Source organism: Dendrobates tinctorius, unplaced genomic scaffold, assembly GCF_039654945.1.
Source record: "Dendrobates tinctorius isolate UK_male_01 unplaced genomic scaffold, ASM3965494v1 ptg000045l, whole genome shotgun sequence".
NCBI classification, from domain to species: domain Eukaryota; kingdom Metazoa; phylum Chordata; class Amphibia; order Anura; family Dendrobatidae; genus Dendrobates; species Dendrobates tinctorius.
In genome coordinates this window covers 4,612,046-4,633,383 of record NW_027361713.1, presented here as the reverse complement: position 1 = coordinate 4,633,383, position 21,338 = coordinate 4,612,046, and the positions used below count along the sequence as shown (strand labels likewise).

The window sequence follows — 21,338 nt, the reverse complement described above, 5'->3', positions numbered from 1 at the left end:
AACACTCCTCCCTATGCTAAGATTGGCAGAAGTAAGAAGGCAGTCAGCGTTCAGGGCTTTTATAGCCACTGTGACGCCACACAAAGCCAGCCAATCACTGCAATGCCCTTCTCTAAGATGGTGGTGGCCGCTCCACATGTCATTGCGTTGCCCACAGTGTGCATCCTTGATCATTGGCTGAGAAAAGGCGCTGGAAGCATTATTTGAAACGCAACTTTGGCGCTCGAGTCGGCGACCTCATGGCCAACCTCATGCTATGGTCAGGTTTCGATCGGTGAAACTCGACTTTAGCGAAAGTCGGCGACCTTTGAATTTGACTGACCCGTTTCGCTCAACTCTACTCATTAGCCCTGACGTCAAGAAAACCTTTATTGTGCAAACCGATGCCTCAGAGGTAGGCCTAGGAGTGGTGCTGTTGCAAGAGGCAAACAGGGATGAGCATCCAGTCACCTACTTGAGCAGGAAACTGACCCCAGTAGAGAAAAATTATAGCGTAGTTGAGAAGGAGTGCTTGGCGATTAAATGCGCCTTGGAGTCCCTACACTACTATTTGCTCGGGCATCAATTTCGTTTGGTAATGGACCATTCACCCCTCGTCTGGATGAGAGGAATGCCTGAGTCACCAGATGGTTCATGTCCCTACAAAACTTCAGTTTCTCAGTTGAACATCTGCATTTCTCACAGGGAAATGTGGATGCCCTGTCACAGGCCCCATGTATGGTAACAAATGTTCAACCCTACAAGTTTGAACAGAGGGGGGGTATTTTAGGCAGTGACCGGTGTCATATGCGAGGGTTGCTATATGTCCCCCAGGATGCGCTCAGAAGTGTATTAGATCCACTGGAGTGCCTTGGGGTCACAGCAGGATGCCTATGAGTCCCAAGGCAGAATAAAAGTAAACTTGAACCTGGTCAAGTTATTTGACCAAGCAATTGTTCAGGAAAACCCGGTATGGGCTTTTAAATGGACTGCAGGAAGATAGTGGGTCTGGTCCCTTTCCTCCAGCCCGGATCTCACAAGTAGACCATGGCCACAGAGTCTAGTGGTGTGGAAAAAAAACCCTGCAAGAGGGTTTGGGTGTAACTGTTGGTCTTGGAAGCAGACTGAGCAGGAGACTTTGCAGAGTTCTTTTTGTGTGAGGCAACACAGGGCCAAGCGGAGCCAAAAGCCTCGCACGCCCAGCATACACAGTGGTGAATTCAGCCATGGCAACTGGTCACGGACTGTCTTTGTTTTCCCGGCTGCGAACTTGAGGATCCATTTAACTTTCTGTTTTGTGAGTATGTTGTACATTAAATAAGACTTTATTTTGAACTTTCCTGGGTCACCGCCTTCTCACTGCACAGCAAGGACACCACTGCACTACAGGGCTAATTAAGGGATATTATTACTGCAGTAATGTATTTGTTTTATTTTTTGAGGATAATGTTTTAAATGGGGATCCTGTAACTATGCAGAGCGACAATATGTAGCCTTTTTTTCTTCATCTGGTGCAGTTTAGAATTTTGCAAAAAAAAGTAATGTGTTCTGCAAGTGGTGCTCTAGATAAATGTGTTATTTCCTGCAGAGACAAGCCCTGGCTGGAAGAAGTGTTGGCGTACTGTGCTGCATGAAGATGAAGGACTTCACCTAGAGACATCACTGGTGAGTCAGTGTGTTACCTGTACACTTACACTATATACTATATACAGTGGTCCTGTGCACAATGTCACCAGTGATCACTGTGTTACCTTTATACTAGACACTATATATAGCGCTCCTGTTTATAATGTCACCAGTGATCACTGTATTACCTGTACAAAGACATTGCATACTAAGTACAGATATCCTGTGTATAATGGCACTTATGGTGATATTAGTATTGTGTTTTTTTTATTAATGATCAGTATTGTATTATTTAGCCACTATGTGGTGGTAATATTTTGTCCGGTTATGGTGTGGTGGTATTTCTTACTTGTATGTGGTATCATTGGTCACCATGTGGTGGTAGTATGTGATCTGCACTTGCTGCGGTGGTATTTGTGACTTGTATGTGATATTATTCTGCCACTGTAGTGGTAATATGTGGTTTGGACATGGTGTAGTGGTATTTGTTCCTTGTATGTAGTATTATAGTTCACTATGTGGTGGTAATATGGTGTCTGGTCATGGTGCGGTGGTATTTGTCCCTTGTACGTGATATTATTGGTCATTTTAAAAATTGAAAAATAGATAAAAATATACCTAAATTGTATCGGATATTTTAACAAATGTTTAATAGGTTAGAGTAGAGTAGGGCCCAGCCAAAAGAGTCTACCTTGTCGGCGGCTTAAAAAATCTTTTGGCCAAAGCAAAATCTGACGGCTATATGTGTGATCTGGTGATGGGAACTGTTAATGTGTGATTGGTGAGAAATGTTTTTCCAAGAGAGAGCAGTGGGACTGTGAACAGTTCGAGGGGTGGATGCGGGGCTGGGGTAGAGCTTGGGTGGAGTCTCAAGGAGGCCTCGAAAATTTTGCCAGTATGGGGCCCCGAAATTCATAGCGGCAGCCCTGCATAAAAGTGTGAATTTAATGTGTGAGTCTGTGGGCACAATTTTGTAATGTAATGATATTTTTGTAATGGCGCTTTAATACAGATAAAATTGGTTCCTTTAGTTAAAAAAATCCACTTTGCTGGGCTTCAAAGGGAATTTGTCAGCAGGTTTTTGCTATCTAATCTGAGAGCAGAATGATGTATAGTGCAAAGACCCTGATTCCAGGGATGTGTCACTCACTAAGCAGTGATTCAATACAATCAGTGTTTTATCAGCAGGAGATTATCACTACTGGACTTGCATGCTAGACTAGCAAATCCTTGTAACCCAGCGCCTACTACTGATAGGCAGCTTGCTAATAATGCAGAGTGTGCACAAGAAGCTGCCAATCAGGGGTGAGTCTGAGAGCATATATTAGTAGTTAACAATGCATCTTGGGTTAATGAGGTGATGCCAATACATTCAGGGAGTGTTGACTGATTTTTACAATTGGTGTGAGCAATTGGTGTCTGCTCTGTATGGGAGAGTTTATGCACATATCTCACATCTTACATGGATGAGCTCACCTGTAAAGTGAGTAAAAGCTTGGAAAGCATTGGCAGATAACCGTATACAATAGAGCTGAGGAAAAAAAATGAACTACTAAGGCCTGTTTCACATTTCCGTTTGTTTCCATCAGTCAAAATCCGCCATTTTGCAAAAAAAACGGATCCGACATTTTTTTGGGGGGATCCGTTTTTTTCCCCATTGACTTGCATTAGCGGCGGTTTTTGACAGATGGTCATCCGTTGGATCCGTTTTTTGACGGATCCGCCAAAATTTTGGCGTCCGCTGACTTGAGTGGACAGACAATGAAACATTTTTTGTCTGCATGGATCCGCTTTTTTACACTGAGAATGCCCGGAAGAATTTGCTTGCCAGAAATTTAACCCTAAATCCCGTTCTGACGGCAGAAAAAAATCTCTCTCTCCCCTTTTCCTGGCTGTGGTTCCTTTAAATTTCCGACTTCAGTGGATCCGTCAAAACCACAGTCCGGTGGCATACGTTGGCGCGACAACAGAAACGGATCCGTATTTTGCATTTTTTCACGGATTGCAACTGACCAAAAAAACGGAAGTGTGAAAGAGGCCTAAAAGATATTTAAGCTACAGTATATAGTCTGATAACTGCTACAAAGAAAAATATTATCAAACAAAAAAAGAATTATTGAGCGCATATACAGAGAATACAGCAAGATCTGTTACCTTCACAGAGGGAAATTTGTAATCTCATGTATAATGAAATGACTGTAAAGAACTGCATCTGCAGATTCTTCTTCCACTTATGCTGGGATCATTATGTATATGATTTTCAACACACACATGAACCTCACCTTCATAGTTACAACACTTCTGAATGACAGAAACAGGTCACTGCTGATAAATGAATATGCCTGTTCTGTCCCAATTGTTAGCACACTTTTTCTCCATTATGTCTCGGGAATAATGATTTGTTGAGACACCATAATTCCACAGACTACCACAAGAACACACAAACCAGATGTCAAGGTTATCATATGTATTAAATATGTTGTTATTAACATAATGATGCAATGTTACTTAGAAGATAAAAAAGCAAAAATACAGGTAAATATTTATTAGATTAATAGTCATTTAATCTATATATACAAAGCTGAGTGTATGTATGTGTGTATGTATCAAGCCATGCCCACTCCACATAGCCACTCACTCCACATGCAAAGCCCCATCCATGCGGCCCACATTGTTAGCGTAGAATACTCCTTACAGCATTCCTGGGATTGATGTTATGTGTGGATGGATCCCTGCAGCCCGTGATCTGCAGTCAAGCACCAGATGACATTGGTTGAGGGGAGGATGATGCCTGGATGGGGTCTAAGGAACAAGCAGGGCTCCAGGTACCTGGGTCTTGGTGCTGCAGAGCGGAGCTGTCCACTGACTGTGGTGCTGCAAGTGTAGTGCCAGCTGTGCCCACTCCAGCCTCGCTATGTACAAGAAGAGCGGCACTGCGCATTCCCAAGAGTCTCCCCTATTGCTAGCATTACACAGACCTTCCTGGGAAATAGTGTTGTACCCTTTAGTCTCCTAGAGCACAGGTAAAAATGGCCTGGATTCCTCACTGCAAGAGGGGATTGTAGCAGGCAGATGTAGTCTGTGTGTGCAGGTGCTGGCAGCCCAGCACTGATGTCCTCCTTACCTGGGCAGCAGGCTCGGTATACCCCCCTAACTAATACTGGCAGAAGAGTTAAAGATTATTTGGTCAGTGATTTACTTCAGTGTTTGGTCAGTATTTTACCTCAGTGTTTGGTCAGTAATTTTTCTCAGTGTTTGATCAGTATTTTACCTCAGTATTGGTCAGTGGTTTACCTCAGTGTTTGGCCAGTATTTTACCTCAGTATTTGGTCAGTAATTTTTCTCAGTGTTTGATCAGTATTTTACTTCAGTATTTGGTCAGCCTTTTACCTCCGTGTTTTACCTCAGTATTGGTCAGCATTTTATCTCAGTGTTTGATCAGTATTTTACCTCAATATTTGGTCATTTTACCTCAGTATTTGGTCAGTATTTTACCTCAGTACTTGGTCAGTATTTTACGTAAGTATTTGGTCAGTGCTGTTAGGCACCAGGATTCTCCCACTGTACGGGATAGATCCCAGGCATTGTCTGGTGCTGTGGTCACCCGTTCAGGCTCAGCCACTGGGATGACTGCTGCTCAGCACAGACTCCTGCCCCAGCACCTTGCCCAGGCTCATGCTGCACGTGTAATTGCTGCTGGCTCTCCACCAAAGCCTATGGTGATTACTGGTTTACACGCAGCACTGTACTCTGGAGCTTAAGTCCCGATTTTACCCTGCTGAGTATGTCCAGGATGTGGTGCTTTCTCATTGGTACTCGGACATCACCTGCTCTGGTTATGTGGCAGCTTCAGATTGGTCCACAGGCAAGGTCCTGTCTGTCTGGACTTGAGCTGTACGCACGCACGCACGCCTGTGTGCTAGCATCATGTGTGTTTGGTGTGTTGGTAGCTACATTACCACCCTGTGTGCACATGTGCCGCTAATAGCACTGCGAGAGTTTGTCTAAACAGGCAGTGTAGGGTGGGAACTCCTGCTTGAACGTAGGATCTGCACTGGACGTCCTCAGGCATGTGTGCTAAAGCACAACCGTGTGCCAGAGCAGGCTCAACCACCAGCTTAGTCTTCCCTGGTGGGTTAAGTTATAGGGACCCCAATTAGTATTTTATTTTCTATAATGTGCAGTCTAACAGGGTATAATCCTTTGTGTGCTGCTTCATAGTACCGCTCGGTGGGGTAACAGAGCTTGGTACCTTGCGCTCTGTGCACACTGAGTGACATTTAACTCTGTGTGCTTAAAGGGTTTTCTCACAGCCTTGCTCCACCATTGTGTTAGCTGCGGTTTCTCCATCACCGCACGGTGGACCCCGAGTTGCGAACACACCGTGTTGTTATTTCTTATTTGGTGTGTTCCGCCAATTCTATCAAGTGATTTACCTCAGTGTTTGGTTAGTAGTTTACCTCAGTGTTTGATCAGCATTTTACCTCAGTGTTTGGTTGGTATTTTACCTCAGTGTTTGGTCAGTATTTTGCTTCAATATTTGGTCAGTATTTTACCCCAGTATTTTCATATTTTCTCTCAGTATTTGATCAGTATTTTACCTCAATATTTGGTCATTATTTTTTTCTCAGTATTTGTTCAGTATTTTTCTTCAGTGTTTGGTCAGTATTTTATATCAGTGTTTGGTCAGTATTTCACCTCAGTATTTTACTATTTTATCTCAGTGTTTGATCAGTATTTTACCTCAATATTTGGTCATTATTTTTCCTCGGTATTTTACCTCAGTGTTTGGTCGGTATTTTACCTCAGTGTTTGATCAGTATTTTACCTCAATATTTGATCAGTATTTTACCTCAATATTTCGTCATTATTTTTCCTCAGTATTTGATCAGTATTTTACCTCAGTGTTTGGTCATTATTTTTCCCTCAGTGTTTGGTCAGTATTTTACCTCAGTGTTTTGGTATTTTACCTCAGTGTTTGATCAGTATTTTATCTCAATAGTTGGTCAGTATTTTAGCTCAGCGCTTGGTCAGTATTTCATCTCAATAGTTGGTCAGTATTTTACCTCAGTATTTGGTCGGTGTTTTACCTCAATGTTTGGTCGGTATTTTACCTCAGTGTTTGGTCAATATTTTACGTCAGTGTTTTAGTATTTTACCTCAGTATTTGGTCAGTATTTTATCTCAGTGTTTGGACAGTATTTTACTTCAGTATTGGGTCAGTATTTTACCTCAGTATTTTAGTATTTTACCTCAGTATTTGGTTAGTTTTTTATCTCCGCATTTGATCAGTATTTTACCTAAGAATATGGTCATTATTTTAACTCAGTATGTGGTCAGTATTTTACCTCAGTGTTTGGTCACTATTTTACCTCAGTATTTAATCAGTATTTTACCTGAGTGTTTTAGTATTTTACCTCAGTATTTGAACATAATTTTACTCACGTATTTTTTTATATTGCAACTAGTGCAATTTCTGTCTGGATCAATTGTTTTTATGTGCATTATCTATATATATATATATATATATATATATATATATATATATATATATATAAACACACACACACACACACACACACACTAGCTGAGGAGCCTGGCGCTGCCCGGGCATAGTAACTAACTACGGTTAGTTATAACAAATTATAATGATTATGTCTATATATATATAAAGCTGAGTGTATAGCCCCGCCCACGCCACATAGCCACATTCACTGCAATATCCTACATCATCCCTTCACAGCCTCCGGACTACTACTCGTAATATCACAGGCGTAGCTAGGGTTTTGGTTCAGGGGGGGCAAAACTTCTGAGTGGGCCCCTAACTAGGTAACTTTGATTACAACTCTGTGATTCACCCTAATAGTGGTTGTAGGAGATGACTGCGCTGTTACTGAAAATAATCCCTGTATAAACACCAACATGGATATTACCGCAATATGGCCAGTGGTAAATACCAGTCCTACAAAACATATAAGTGATTACTGCACAGGTATAGTTGGTGTCTTACTGCTGTCGTTCTTTCTGATGGAATCGGTCACTTTTCACGTCGTTTCCATCTGGCCCAGACCAACATGATGACTCCTCCAGCCAGGACTCGGCTACAGAGAATACAACAACGACACGTTTCACTTCTCATATTCCAGCCCCATCACCATGTATCCCCAATCTGCACAAACCCATCATCCTGCTGATACCCCAATGCTGAGCTGCTGCTGCCGTATGTGTCCCTATTACTGCACCTGATACCCCAATGCTGAGCCGCTGCTGCCATATGTGTCCTTATTACTGCACCTGATACCCCAATACTGAGCCGCTGTTACTGTATGTGTCCCTATTACTGCCCCTGATACCCCAATACTGAGCCGCTGCTGCCGTATGTGTCCCTATTACTGCACCTGATACCCCAATAATGAGCCACTGCTGCCGTATGTATCCCTATTACTGCACCTGATACCCCAATACTGAGCCTCTGCTGCTGCCGCATGTGTCCCTATTACTGCAACTGATACCCCAATGCTGAGCCCCTGCTGCCGTATGTGTCCTTATTACTGCACCTGATACCCCAATACTGAGCCTCTGCTGCCATATGTGTCCCTATTACTGCACCTGACACCCCAATACTGAGCCACTGCTGCCGTATATGTCCCTATTACTGCACCTGATACCCCAATACTGAGCCTCTGCTGCCATATGTGTCCCTATTACTGCACCTGACACCCCAATACTGAGCCACTGCTGCCGTATGTGTCCCTATTACTGCACCTGATGCCCCCTATACACACACGGCTCTGCTCCACACCCCCTATACACACACGGCTCTGCTCTGCACATCACGTACACATGCGGCTCCGCACCATACACCTCGTACACATACGGCTCAAATCCGTACACCTTGCACACACGGCTCCACTCCGTACACGCCGCACACACATGGCTCTGCTCTGCTCACCCCATACACACATGGCTCCACTCCTCTGTACACCTCATACATGCATAAAATCTCTGCTCCGTACACCTTCTACACACATGGCTCCGCTCTGTGCACCTCATACACACACAGCTCTGCTGCATCCACCCTGTAAACCAATCCTGACCCCACATAGAAACGTACTTCACCTCATCCAGCACATGACAACCAGCACAGCAGAGCCCTGTGCTGAAGCCCCTGATCATGTGACCCCTGACTCCGCCCCTCCTGTGACCTCATCACAGGTCCTGTGCACACAGAAAAGCCCAGAATGATGTTCCTGGCTGTGAGGTGGGGGGCGCACTGCTGGCACCGGGGCCCCCCACCGCCTTCTCAGGAGCCCATAGCGGCTGGGCGGCAGAGTATGGAGATCGATTCTCCCTGCTCTGCTGCAGAATGTAACTGTATGGGCACACTGTGCATGCCGATACAGTTACAGTAGCGTAGCTCAGTGGGCCCCTCAGAGCTCGGGGCCCGGGGCGACTGCCACCTCTGCCCCCCGGTAGCTACGCTACTGCCTAATATCCCACATCATCCCGTCAGCCAGAGCCACTGGACTACTACCCCTAATATCCCACATCATCCCGTCAGCCTGGGATCAGAACCAGAGCACTGAGAGGAATGGCCCTAACTTCCATACCAGGGATCCCTTTAATAAAAGCCTGGGGTGAGAATCAGAGCACTGAGGGATTTACCCTAACTTCCATACCGGAGATCCCTTTAAGAGAGGCCTGGGGTCTGTACCAAAGCGTAGAGTGGATTTGCCCTCACTTCCGTACCGGGGATCCCTTTAAGAGGGGCCTGGGATCAGAACCAGAGCACTGTGGATTTGCCCTGACTTCCATACCAATGATCCTTTTAATAGAATGCTGGGGTCAGATTCAGAGCGCTGAGGGATTTGCCCTAACTTCCAAACAGGAGATCCCTTTAAGAGAGCCAGGGGTCAGTACCAGAGCATTTGAAGGCAATTGCCCTGACTTCCATACCGGGGATCCCTTTAAGAGAGGCTTGGGGTTAAAACCAAAGCGCTGGATGGATTTGCCCTGACTGTCATACCATGGCATGAAGCATCTCATTAACTTGAAAATTCAAACACAGATTAAAAAAGAAACACAAGACGGATTACTCAAACTCAGGAATCATTTTAATCGGTGTAACAAAGCCAACCTGAAAAAGCCTGGCTTGCATTAAACATATTTATACAGCTACAACGAAAGAAAAAAGGGAGCCAAGACTTACAGAAAGGAATACAAAAATATTTAGAATTGAGATACCTTTTAATGGCTAGCCATCAGGCTAGCCTGATGAAGAGATCTGAGTAGTCTCGAAAGCTTGCAATGCATTACCATCTTTTCAGTTAGCCAGTAAAAGGTATCACCCACTGAGGACTCTCATTTCTAAATATTTTTCTATCTACTGGTTAACACGGTACAAAGATATATATCTTTCCTGTATCAGAAAGGAGTACAGAAATGGAAGAAAGGGAGGCAAGAGCTGATTCTTCAAGGGCCACTGAAACGTCTGCACCTCCACCGTGTACAGACGGGAGGTAACTTGCGAGATGTACAGCTATATACTATATACAGGGGAGTTGATATACAGGTATATACTATAAATCCAACAATGTAGACCAGCTCACTCCTGTGAACCACCTGGAACCTCAGCTGAAATGGTTAACTCCGTTATGCCCGGATCTGGATGTAGGAGTCCATCCATACAAATGTGAACAACGACAAAGCAAAGTCCAGCAATAACGTGAGCAATCCAGGATGCTGTTAAAAATTTTTTTCTTTTTATTCATAAATCCATTGAAATGCAATGGTCCAAGCAGTTCAAAACAGCAATAACGCAGGAAAGTCGTGCAGATAGGACTACGCGTTTCAGCGGTAGAACCCGCCTTCTTCACGGTCCAGAATGAGATTCTGGACCGTGAAGAAGGCGGGTTCTACCGCTGAAACGCGTAGTCCTATCTGCACGACTTTCCTGCGTTATTGCTGTTTTGAACTGCTTGGACCATTGCATTTTAATGGATTTATGAATAAAAAGAAAAAAAATTTTTAAACAGCATCCTGGATTGCTCACGTTATTGCTGGACTTTGCTTTGTCGTTGTTCACAGGTATATACTATATACAGGATAGATGACATATGTATATACTATATAGCTAGCACAAAAAAATCTTCATATTGTGTAAATCACAAAAAGGTTCCAAAGAGTTTTTTTTTTTAAATTATCAATGTTTATTAATCCAATAAAATCCATTAAAATAATATAAATGTTATATCAAATCAGAGTAACACAGAAAAAGTAGGAATTTAGGGGAATTAAGTTCAAGAGCATAGCACAATTATATATTTTATCTTAATGAAGAAGCATATGTAGGACTATTATAACGGTATTATAAATAGTAAATAGATGTACCATACACAATTAGTATATATCCTATTGTATTATTATATCAGCTATCTCATGTAGGAGCATATATAAAGGATAAAACTATAAAAATATTTCACAGTGTAGCATAAAGTGCAATAGTGCACAATAATAGTTAGACAAGTAGAAATCCAAGTGCATAGAGCATTAGTATACATCCTAATTATAATGATAAGTTTATATACTGAAGAGAAAAAAGGGTGGCACTCACCGTTTCTAAAATCCAATCTTTATTATGACAAATTAAAACATCTTCAGCAGGGGGTTGAATGGGAAGAAGTCTGACGATGGCCGTTTTGTGCTTCCTTGCGCTTCTACGGGTCCTGTGAGTGCCATCTTTTTTTCTCTTCGGTATATGGATTTATGCAATTGTTTATATGAGTTGGCACCCGTAAATCCGTAAGGGCGGTGTATTTGACGAGGTAATCACATGTAGTGGATAGTTGGGCTCAGGTGTTGCAGTAGTGCAGGATTTTCTCCTCTACAGTATTGTTCTCATATAATGATAAGTTAAGCTGTCCTATAAGGGGTCATGCGTAGAAAAATATGGCTGTTAGGCCTATACCAGAAGTATAAGGTAAAGTGCAATGGTGCGCTCTGTGCAAATAAGCAATTAAGTGCAATAAGCAATAGGACATCTAAATGCTTATGCAAAAGCTATAATTAACATAATATGGATGTTGTATACCCTGGCCTGCCGGGTCACCGCGTGTTTGGCCAGTCTTCGTCAGGAGGCGTGGCTTACTATTTCATATGTGCCGGTATATGTAGTACTCTTAGCAAATTGCAAATGAGCGCTGTCTTTGACTTCAGTCCTGGTGGCGCATTCCCACGCACCTTGTATAGGCACTTGTGCATGCCCTGGAAGCACATCGGGAAGGCCAGGTGCAGTTGGTCTAGGCATGCGCACTGACTGAAGGTCAGAGCAGTTTAAAGGACTTTCCAAAATATTGATAAAAAGGGGGGAGATATTAAGGATAAGTTCTAGGAAATAGATATATGGGCATATGGAAATATGTGTTATATACAGTATAAGGATTGATTATAAAGAAAACATGATATATATATATATATATATATATATATATAGTTACTAGCTGAAGAGCCCGGCATTGCCTGGGCATAGTAACCAACTGTGGCTAGTTATAACAAATTATAACAAATTATAATGATTATATTGCACATAAAAACCGTGCATCTAATCCTATCCTGTGTGTTACTGACTGCTGAGCCGTGTATCTAATCCTATTCTGTATGATACTGTCTGCTGAGATGCGCATCTAATCCTATCCTGTGTGATACTGTCTGCTGAGCCATGTGTCTAATACTATCCTGTGTGATACTGGGCTCCCCCTGCAGTCTGTGTCAGAGGGTGGTCTGTGTTGGCACGGTAATAAATTGTGTTATTTCCTGTGCTAACGGCAGGTTTTATGGGCGTCCAGTCCTGCGGGGCCCCGCTGTTTCTGGGCGTCACATCTTCCTGTCGTTGTGCCGGGGATGGCGTGGGCGTCCCCCTGCTATTAGCTTACATCGCCATTTGGCCTTACAAGTCATACAGCGATGTTATGCGCGTCACCATGTAAACTAGAAGCTTGGGCTGATAAATGGCAAATGAGCTTTAATGGGGATAAATGTAAGGTCATGCACTTGGGTAGAACGAACAAGTTGTATAATTATGTGCTTAATTGTAAAACACTGGGCAAAACAGTCACTGAAAAAGACCTGGGTGTATGGGTGGACGACAAACTCACATTTAGTGGCCAGAGTCAAGCAGCTGCTGCAAAGGCAAATAAAATAATGGGATGCATTAAAAGAGGCATAGATGCTCATGAGGAGAACATAATTTTACCTCTATATAAGTCACTAGTGCGACCACACTTAGAATACTGTGTACAGTTCTGGTCTCCGGTGTATAAGAAAGACATAGCTGAACTGGAGCGGGTGCAGAGAAGAGCGACCAAGGTTATTAGGGAACTAGGGGGTCTGCAATACCAAGACAGGTTATTACACTTGGGGTTATTTAGTTTGGAGAATCGAAGGCTTAGGGGTGATCTTATTACAATGTATAAATATATGTGGGGACAATACAAAGACTTTTCTAATGATCTTTTTACTCTTAGACCTGTGACGGGGACAAGGGGGCATCCTCTACGTCTGGAGGAAAGAAGGTTTAAGCATACTCACAGACGCGGATTCTTTACTGTAAGAGCAGTGAGACTATGGAACTCTCTGCCATATGATGTTGTAATGAGTGATTCACTACTAAAATTTAAGAAGGGACTGGATGCCTTTCTTGAAAAGTATAATATTACAGGGTATATACACTAGTCTCCTTAATATTGCGTTGATCCAGGGAGCTAGTCTGATTGCCGTATGTGGAGTCGGGAAGGAATTTTTTTCCCCAATGTGAAGCTTACTGTTGCCACATGGGGTTTTTTTGCCTTCCTCTGGATCAACATGTTAGGGCAAGTTAGGATAGGATATGGGTTGAACTAGATGGACTTAAAGTCTCCCTTCAACCTTAATTACTATGTTACTATGTTACTATGTTACCATGGTAACGGATGACGACTTCCGGTTTTGACATCACCATCACTTCCGGTTTCGGCTCGTTATTTAAACAGCGCTTGTTATGCTACCTGTTGCGCCCCCTGACGAAGGTGTTCCGAAACGCGCGTTGGGGCGGTCACAGGGACTCCCAGTTTGCCATCTGCCTTTTGTTACTTTGTCCAGGTAATTTATGTATATGTATATTATGGATTGCTGTTAGGACTTTTCATGTCATTCTAATGAGTGCACTAGCCTGATGTCATTTTCTGTCCAGGTAATTTATAATTCATGTGAATACACACAATTAATTGTTGCCTGTACTCTATATGTCTTTATCCTCATATATAGCAGTGGCAACTGCAGTCTCTGTGTCCCCATGTGCTGTTTATGTTTTTATATTTTTATGGCACTAGAGCATGTCGTTTTGTACCTTGCCTGACCCCACTAATAAAGCAATTTTATTATGACCATTGGTTGTACCTTGGATTCATCCTCCCTCCCCCCCCCTTATTTCCAGCTGTACAGAAGGATGATAACACCATAGAAGTGATAAGAATAATAGGCCTCAGTTACCACAACTGTCTACAAAGAAAACTGTTGCTGATAGCAACCAATCACAGCTCATTTTCCATCTTTTAAACAGCTCTGGGACAGCGTGGCGACTTTTGAGTGGCGACTTTTGTGTTTCGACTTTTATGTGGCGAGGTTGGTGCATGTGTGGGGAAATGTGTGCTGAGGGTGGTATGTGTTGAAGCACGTGATAGTGTGTGGCGCATTTTGTGTGTGTGTTCATATCCCCGTGTGTGGTGAGTATTCCATGTCAGGGCCCCACCTTAGCAACTGTACGGTATATTCTGTTTGGCGCCATTGCTCTCATTCTTTAAGTCCTCCTTGTTCACATCTGGCAGCTGTCAATTTGCCTCCTACACTTTTCCTTTCACTTTTTCCCCATTATGTACATAGGAGCAAAATTGTTTGGTGAATTGGAACGCGCGGGGTTAAAATTTCGCCTCACAAAATAGCCTATGACGCTCTCGGGGTCCAGACGTGTGACTGTGCCAAATTTTGTGGCTGTAGCTGCGATGGTGCGGATGCCAATCCCAGACATACATACATACACACATACATATATACACACACACATTGAGCTTTATATATTAGACTAGCTGAAGAGCCCGGCGTTGCCTGGGCATAGTAACCAACTGTGGTTAGTTATAACAAATTATAATGATTATATTGCACATAAAAACATTTCACATCATATATTCAACACTACAGATTTACAACACAAATTAACTAAACGATTACCCAAGTATCCTCTCCTGTGTGATACTTTCTGCTGAGCTGTGTATCTAATTCTATTGTGTGATACTGACTGCTGAGCCGTATATCTAATCCTATCATGTGTGATACTGACTTCTGAGCTGTGTATCTAATCCTTTCCTGTGTGATACTGCTGAGCCGTGTATCTAATCCTATTCTATGTGACACTATCTGCTGAGCCATGTATCTAATCCTATCCTCTGTGATACTGTCTGCTGAGCCGTGTATCTAATCCTATCCTGTGTGTTACTGACTGCTCAGCCATGTATCTAATCCTATCCTGTGTGTTACTGACTGCTGAGCCATGTATCTAATCCTATCCTGTGTGTTACTGACTGCTCAGCCATGGATCTAATCCTATCCTGTGTGATACTGACTGCTGAGCCAAGTATCTAATCCTATCCTGTGTGATACTAACTGCTGAGCCATGTATCTAATCCTATCCTGTGTGACACTATCTGCTGAGCCGTGTATCTAATAGACGATAACACCATAGAAATGATAAGAATAATAGGCCTCAGTTACCACAACTGTCTACAAAGAAAACTGTTGCTGATAGCAACCAATCACAGCTCATTTTTCATCTTTTAAACAGCTCTGGGACAGCGTGGCGAGTTTTGAGTGGTGACTTTTGTGTTTCGACTAGAGTTGAGCGACTTTGATCGGATCGGGTTTCGTGAAACCCGAATGAAACAAAATTTGTTTCGGATGAAACTGGTCTGACTAGGGCAAAAAAAAGTCGAAGTTTCATCTGAAACCCGACCCCAATGCAAGTCAGTGGGGAATAAAAATAAATAAAAAGAGAAATGATGAAAAATGTATGTGCATACATATGTGTATATATATACACTCACTGGCCACTTTATTAGGTACACCTGTCCAACTGTGTGTTAAGACTTAATTTCTAATCTGCCAATCACATGGCGGCAACTCAGTGCATTTAGGCATGTAGACATGGTCAAGACAATCTCCTGCAGTTCAAACCGAGCATCAGTATGGGGAAGAAAGGTGATTTGAGTGCCTTTGAACGTGGCATGATTGTTGGTGCCAGAAGGGCTGGTCTGAGTATTTCAGAAACTGCTGATCTACTGGGATTTTCACGCACAACCATCTCTAGGGTTTACAGAGAATGGTCCGAAAAAGAAAAAAAATCCAGTGAGCGGCAGTTCTGTGGCCGGAAATTCCTTGTTGATGCCAGAGGTCAGAGGAGAATGGGCAGACTGGTTCGAGCTGATAGAAAGGCAACAGTGACTCAAATTGCCACCCGTTACAACCAAGGTAGGCAGAAGAGCATCTCTGAACGCACAGTGCGTCGAACTTTGAGGCAGATGGGCTACAGCAGCAGAAGACCACACCGGGTACCACTCCTCTCAGCTAAGAACAGGAAACTGAGGCTACAATTTGCACAAGCTCATCGAAATTGGACAGTAGAAGATTGGAAAAACGTTGCCTGGTCTGATGAGTCTCGATTTCTGCTGCGACATTCGGATGGTAGGGTCAGAATTTGGCGTAAACAACATGAAAGCATGGATCCATCCTGCCTTGTATCAACGGTTCAGGCTGGTGGTGGTGGTGTCATGGTGTGGGGAATTTTTTCTTGGCACTCTTTGGGCCCCTTGGTACCAATTGAGCATCGTTGCAACGCCACAGCCTACCTGAGTATTGTTGCTGACCATGTCCATCCCTTTATGACCACAATGTACCCAACATCTGATGGCTACTTTCAGCAGGATAATGCGCCATGTCATAAAGCTCGAATCATCTCAGATTGGTTTCTTGAACATGACAATGAGTTCACTGTACTCAAATGGCCTCCTCAGTCACCAGATCTCAATCCAATAGAGCATCTTTGGGATGTGGTGGAACGGGAGATTCGCATCAGGGATGTGCAGCCGACAAATCTGCGCCAACTGTGTGATGCCATCATGTCAATATGGTCCAAAATCTCTGAGGAATGCTTCCAGCACCTTGTTGAATCTCTGCCACGAAGAATTGAGGCAGTTCTGAAGGCAAAAGGGGGTCCAACCCGTTACTAGCATGGTGTACCTAATAAAGTGGCCAGTGAGTGTATATATACAGTATATATATACTAACTGAAGAGACTGGCGTTACCCGGGCATAGTAACTAACTGTGGTTAGTTGTATCAAATTATAATGATCATCCTCCATCCCATAGTCCCATGCCCATATACCAATCATACTGTACTATATACAGGAGGATATTACATACAGGTATATACAGGTGAGATGAAATACAGGTATATACTATATACAGGGGAGATAACATACAGTTATATACTATATACAGGAGGAGATGGCATACAGTGTACTGTATTTATACTGCTCAAAAAAATAAAGAGAACACAAACAGCCTGTTGCAAATGGAATAGTGTTCCCTTTACTTTTTTGAGCAGTATATTATATACAGGGGGAGATGACATACAGGTATATACTATATGCAGGGGGAGATGACATACCGGTGTATACTATATACAGTAGGAGATGGCATACAGGTGTATATACTATATGCAAAAGGAGATGACATAGAAGTATATGCTATATACAGGGGTTATTATGCCAAGGCAACGCCGGGCTCTTCAGCTAGTAGTCATTATAATTTGTTATAACCGACCACAGTTAGTTACTATGTCTGGTTAATGCCGGGCTCTTCAGCTAGTATTAAGGATAATTTTGATTATTGATTATGACTCGCCCCAGAGGCCGTGGGATACTCGGTGCCGGGCCCGTTAACTTCAATGGGTATTGTCACAGTAGCAGTGACCTGGTCCGTGGCCTCAGGCGGTCATGTAAAAGGGGTAGAATTGAATGGGGATAAAGTTTATGTAGTGATTCGTGATGTCACCTGTGGGTTCTGGTCAGAATGACCAGTGCTGCAGTGTTGCTTCTCTGGGTCAGATGTTGTAGTGCAGCTGAGATGTAAAAGCTCTCCACAGGTAGAGCTATAGTCCCAGGGCGGTTTAGATGAGTTGGTAGATGGTGAGGTAGTGTGGAGCGGAGGATGTAGCAGTGCTGGGCGAGAGGCGCAGAAAGAATGTGGAAGACACAATTGCATGTAGTTCAATGGGCTTTACTCACAGTTCTGGTGCGCACAGATAGTAACATATAAGGTGAGAAAAAGACCATGCATATATGTAGGATCACCACACAAGCTACAAATTATTTAGAAAAATATATTTTACTGTTTACAGAAACACAAAAAACACCACACAATTTAAAACCATTTAGCGGGTGCAGAGATGAGCGACCAAGGTACACTATACACTAGTTACCATAATATTGCGTTGCTCCAGGGAGCTAGTCTGATTGCCGTGTGTGGAGTCGGGAAGGAATTTTTTTCCCCAATGTGAAGCTTACTGTTTGCCACATGGGTTTTTTTTGCCTTCCTCTGGATCAACATGTTAGGGCAAGTTAGGATAGCATAGGGGTTGAACTAGATGGACTAAAAGTCTTCCTTCAACCTTAATAACTATGTTACTATATGTTACCATCTAAGAAAAGCAATAAGTGGGCACCCTCAGTATAATATCAAATAAAAATATTTATATTACTGCAGGGATCACTACATGCATGTAAAGAAGACCAAAACAATGTGAGAAAAAGACCATGCATATATGTAGGATCACCACACAAGCTACAAATTACTTAGAAAAATATATTTTATTGTTTACAGAAACACAAAAACACCACACAATTTAAAACCATTTAAAAACAATAAGTGGGGACAAGCATGGTCACCGAAAAGATTGCAGAGAAGATGGTCAATATTATAAAACCACTGGCTGCAAATATTCTATTATTGCACTAGAAAAAGATCATATGGTCAAGCTGCTAATATAACCCAGTAAGCATAGAAAAAGCGAAAAGCTGGTCAATGGCAGGCAGATAGATTACTTGAGCCACCCAAAATCTCCTGTTATAGCTAAAGTTCAAATATCCTAAACCAGTATAAGTTATAATCACAAGAACACAATAATGGTATATATTTAAAAGGACAAAATAATAATAAGTGATTCAAGCCCCTCAATAAACTCCTACTAGAGACTCGCACAAGTGTCCTAAATTGAGAGAGTTCCTGGTGATAAAGAACTGGTGGCTCATGAGCAGATAAGTAAACTAATACATCACCGCAGACCATTCAGTCAAAAGAGAAGTCACAGTCGCCCCATCATCTGGGAAGTATTCCAGCAGCCAAAGTGGTATATGGAGACCCACGCGTTCCGACACCTAGAGTGTCTTTCTCAAGGTGGATGTGTCTGGTTCTGTTGTATACAGCTATTTAAGCCCAAATAATTATCATTAGATTTTTACCAGCTGGTGGCTTGTGGCGTAGAGGTAATAGCCTGGAGAAAGAAAGGAAAAAGAAGAAGATTTTGGTGGCAAGGAGAGCGAAAAACCAAAAAGACTTTTTGTCTAATAGTCATTTTAGGCGTCCGGTCACCAAAACTAGAACACGTCATGACAATAGGGGTACTTTCCAATGTGGGGGCTGTTCTGTCTGTCCCCGGATAATCTCTAATCGAGCTGTTTTTCTGCTTTGTCTGCCCACACAGCTACAGTCGAAGGCGTACTTTAACTGTCGATCTCACAACCTGGCTTACGCTCTGGTCTGTGGATGCAGGAAAATCTACGTGGGGCAGACAACGCAAGAACTGCGACATAGAACGCAGCAACATCTTTCAAGTATAATGACAGCCAGATCAGATAAGGGCAAAGGTAAACCTATTACCTCAGTGGCTGCCCATTTTCTTGACCATCATGGGGGTTCTTTGGATTCCCTTAGAGTTATGGGCTTGGAAGGGGTACACACTAATATTAGGGGGGGTAATGTTACAGATGATCTTCTCCGACGAGAAGCCAGATGGATTTATCTTCTTGATTGCCTCTCACCCATTGGCCTTAATGAGGAGTTGCTATACACGGATTTTACAGGAAGACATAGCCTTCCACTATGTCTTTCTGTTGGACCGGTGTGTGGCACCCCCAGTGCCTATGGGTCATCATCATCTTCTTTTTCCTTTCCCTTACAGACATTCTTTCTTTTTTCTAGGTCTCTAGAGTCAAGCTTGAAAACCTCAAAAAGAGGAAAAAAATCCTCCAAAAAATTCTGAAACAAACCAGACAGGCCTAAATGCATCTGCACTAATACAGGGTGCAGCGGACCCAAGTAAAATGGCAGCTGCACAGGTGCATAAATACCAAATGAAACAGCCAGCCTACATTCAGGGATTGGCCGTGTGGTACACCAGTGCAAAGAAAATAATCTGCATGTGGCAGTGTTCACAAAGGGAGTGCAGAGCTTCGGGTTCGCAGCCTCTTAGTAACACCATATAGGGGGGCTGCCCAGTGCTAACTAGAATGCATCCTGTGTGAACAGAGGCCACAAGTTTGCAGAACCATTTGGGCCCAACTGCACCCTGAAAGAAATATAAAAAGTGCACAAAAAAACATCAATATATGTAAGGTATTGGTTGATATTAAGGCCTTAATACGGAAGCTGGCAAACTAACGTCAAAGTTCCTTACACTTGCCAGTCCTTCATTTGGTATTTATGCACCTGTGTAGCTGCCATTTTACTTGGGTCCGCTGCACCCTGTATTATTGCAGATGCATTTAGGCCTGTCTGGTTTGTTTCAGAATTTTTTGGAGGATTTTTTCCTCTTTTTGAGGTTTTCATGTTAGAGTAGGACTGGCAAGTGTAAGGAACTTTGACGTTAGTTTGCCAGCTTCCATATTAAGGCCTTAATATCAACCAATACCTTACATATATTGATATGTTTTTTGTGCACTTTTTATATTTCTTTCAGGGTGCAGTTGGGCCCAAATGGTTCTGCAGACTCTAGAATCAAGCTACCATTAGAACATTTTGTGGATGGACTTGTTTTGTTCGTGGATGAACACCTTTGCATAAAACATTTTTGGGACTCTCTAGGTTTAGAAACATGCTAGTCTATACAAAAATGGCACCTTACAGGTTTATCCCTGTTAGAGGATACCACATGTCAGAAAAACAACCTATCAATCTTCTCCATCTTTATTTGGTTGGGTTTTGGTCTTTTTCTTCCAAGAGGTTTGAAACTATATGGCCATCCTATTAATGTTTAGGGTTGTATTTGATAGGTCTTAAATCATATGGCCATGCTGCTAATGGAGACTCCCCCACTCTTTTATGCTCGGCATCAGTTTACATGGATAAGTTTCAATTTATTTAGGTTAACCTGTGTATCTGTACTTATATATAAAAAATCTATTTGGGGCCACCTATTATTATATATGTGATGCTACCCAAACTATGATCTCATGTACTTTTATATTTGTCTAAATAGTGCATCTTTACTAACACATTGGGTTAGATCTTATATGTGGTTTCATTATCTGCCTTATGAACTCATGTATATTTTAAATCATGATTACATGTGAAATTTTGATTTATGATGGTC

At 42.6% G+C, this 21,338-nt stretch overlaps 1 long non-coding RNA gene across 2 annotated transcripts in view; it reads right to left on the bottom strand.

Annotated features, from left to right (window-relative positions):
• Positions 1–8,751, bottom strand: part of LOC141089325 (uncharacterized) — a 120,213-nt gene extending 111,462 nt beyond the window's left edge. The window contains exons 1-2 of one of the 2 annotated variants that reach the window (XR_012232246.1): positions 8,725–8,751; positions 7,616–7,706 (exon numbers count right to left, since the gene is read on the bottom strand). This is a non-coding gene — a long non-coding RNA (uncharacterized lncRNA). Of the gene's footprint in view, positions 1–7,615; positions 7,707–8,719 lie in introns of both variants that reach the window. The other variant, XR_012232245.1, reaches the window with a different exon arrangement.
• Between the last annotated feature and the right edge of the window lie 12,587 nt (positions 8,752–21,338).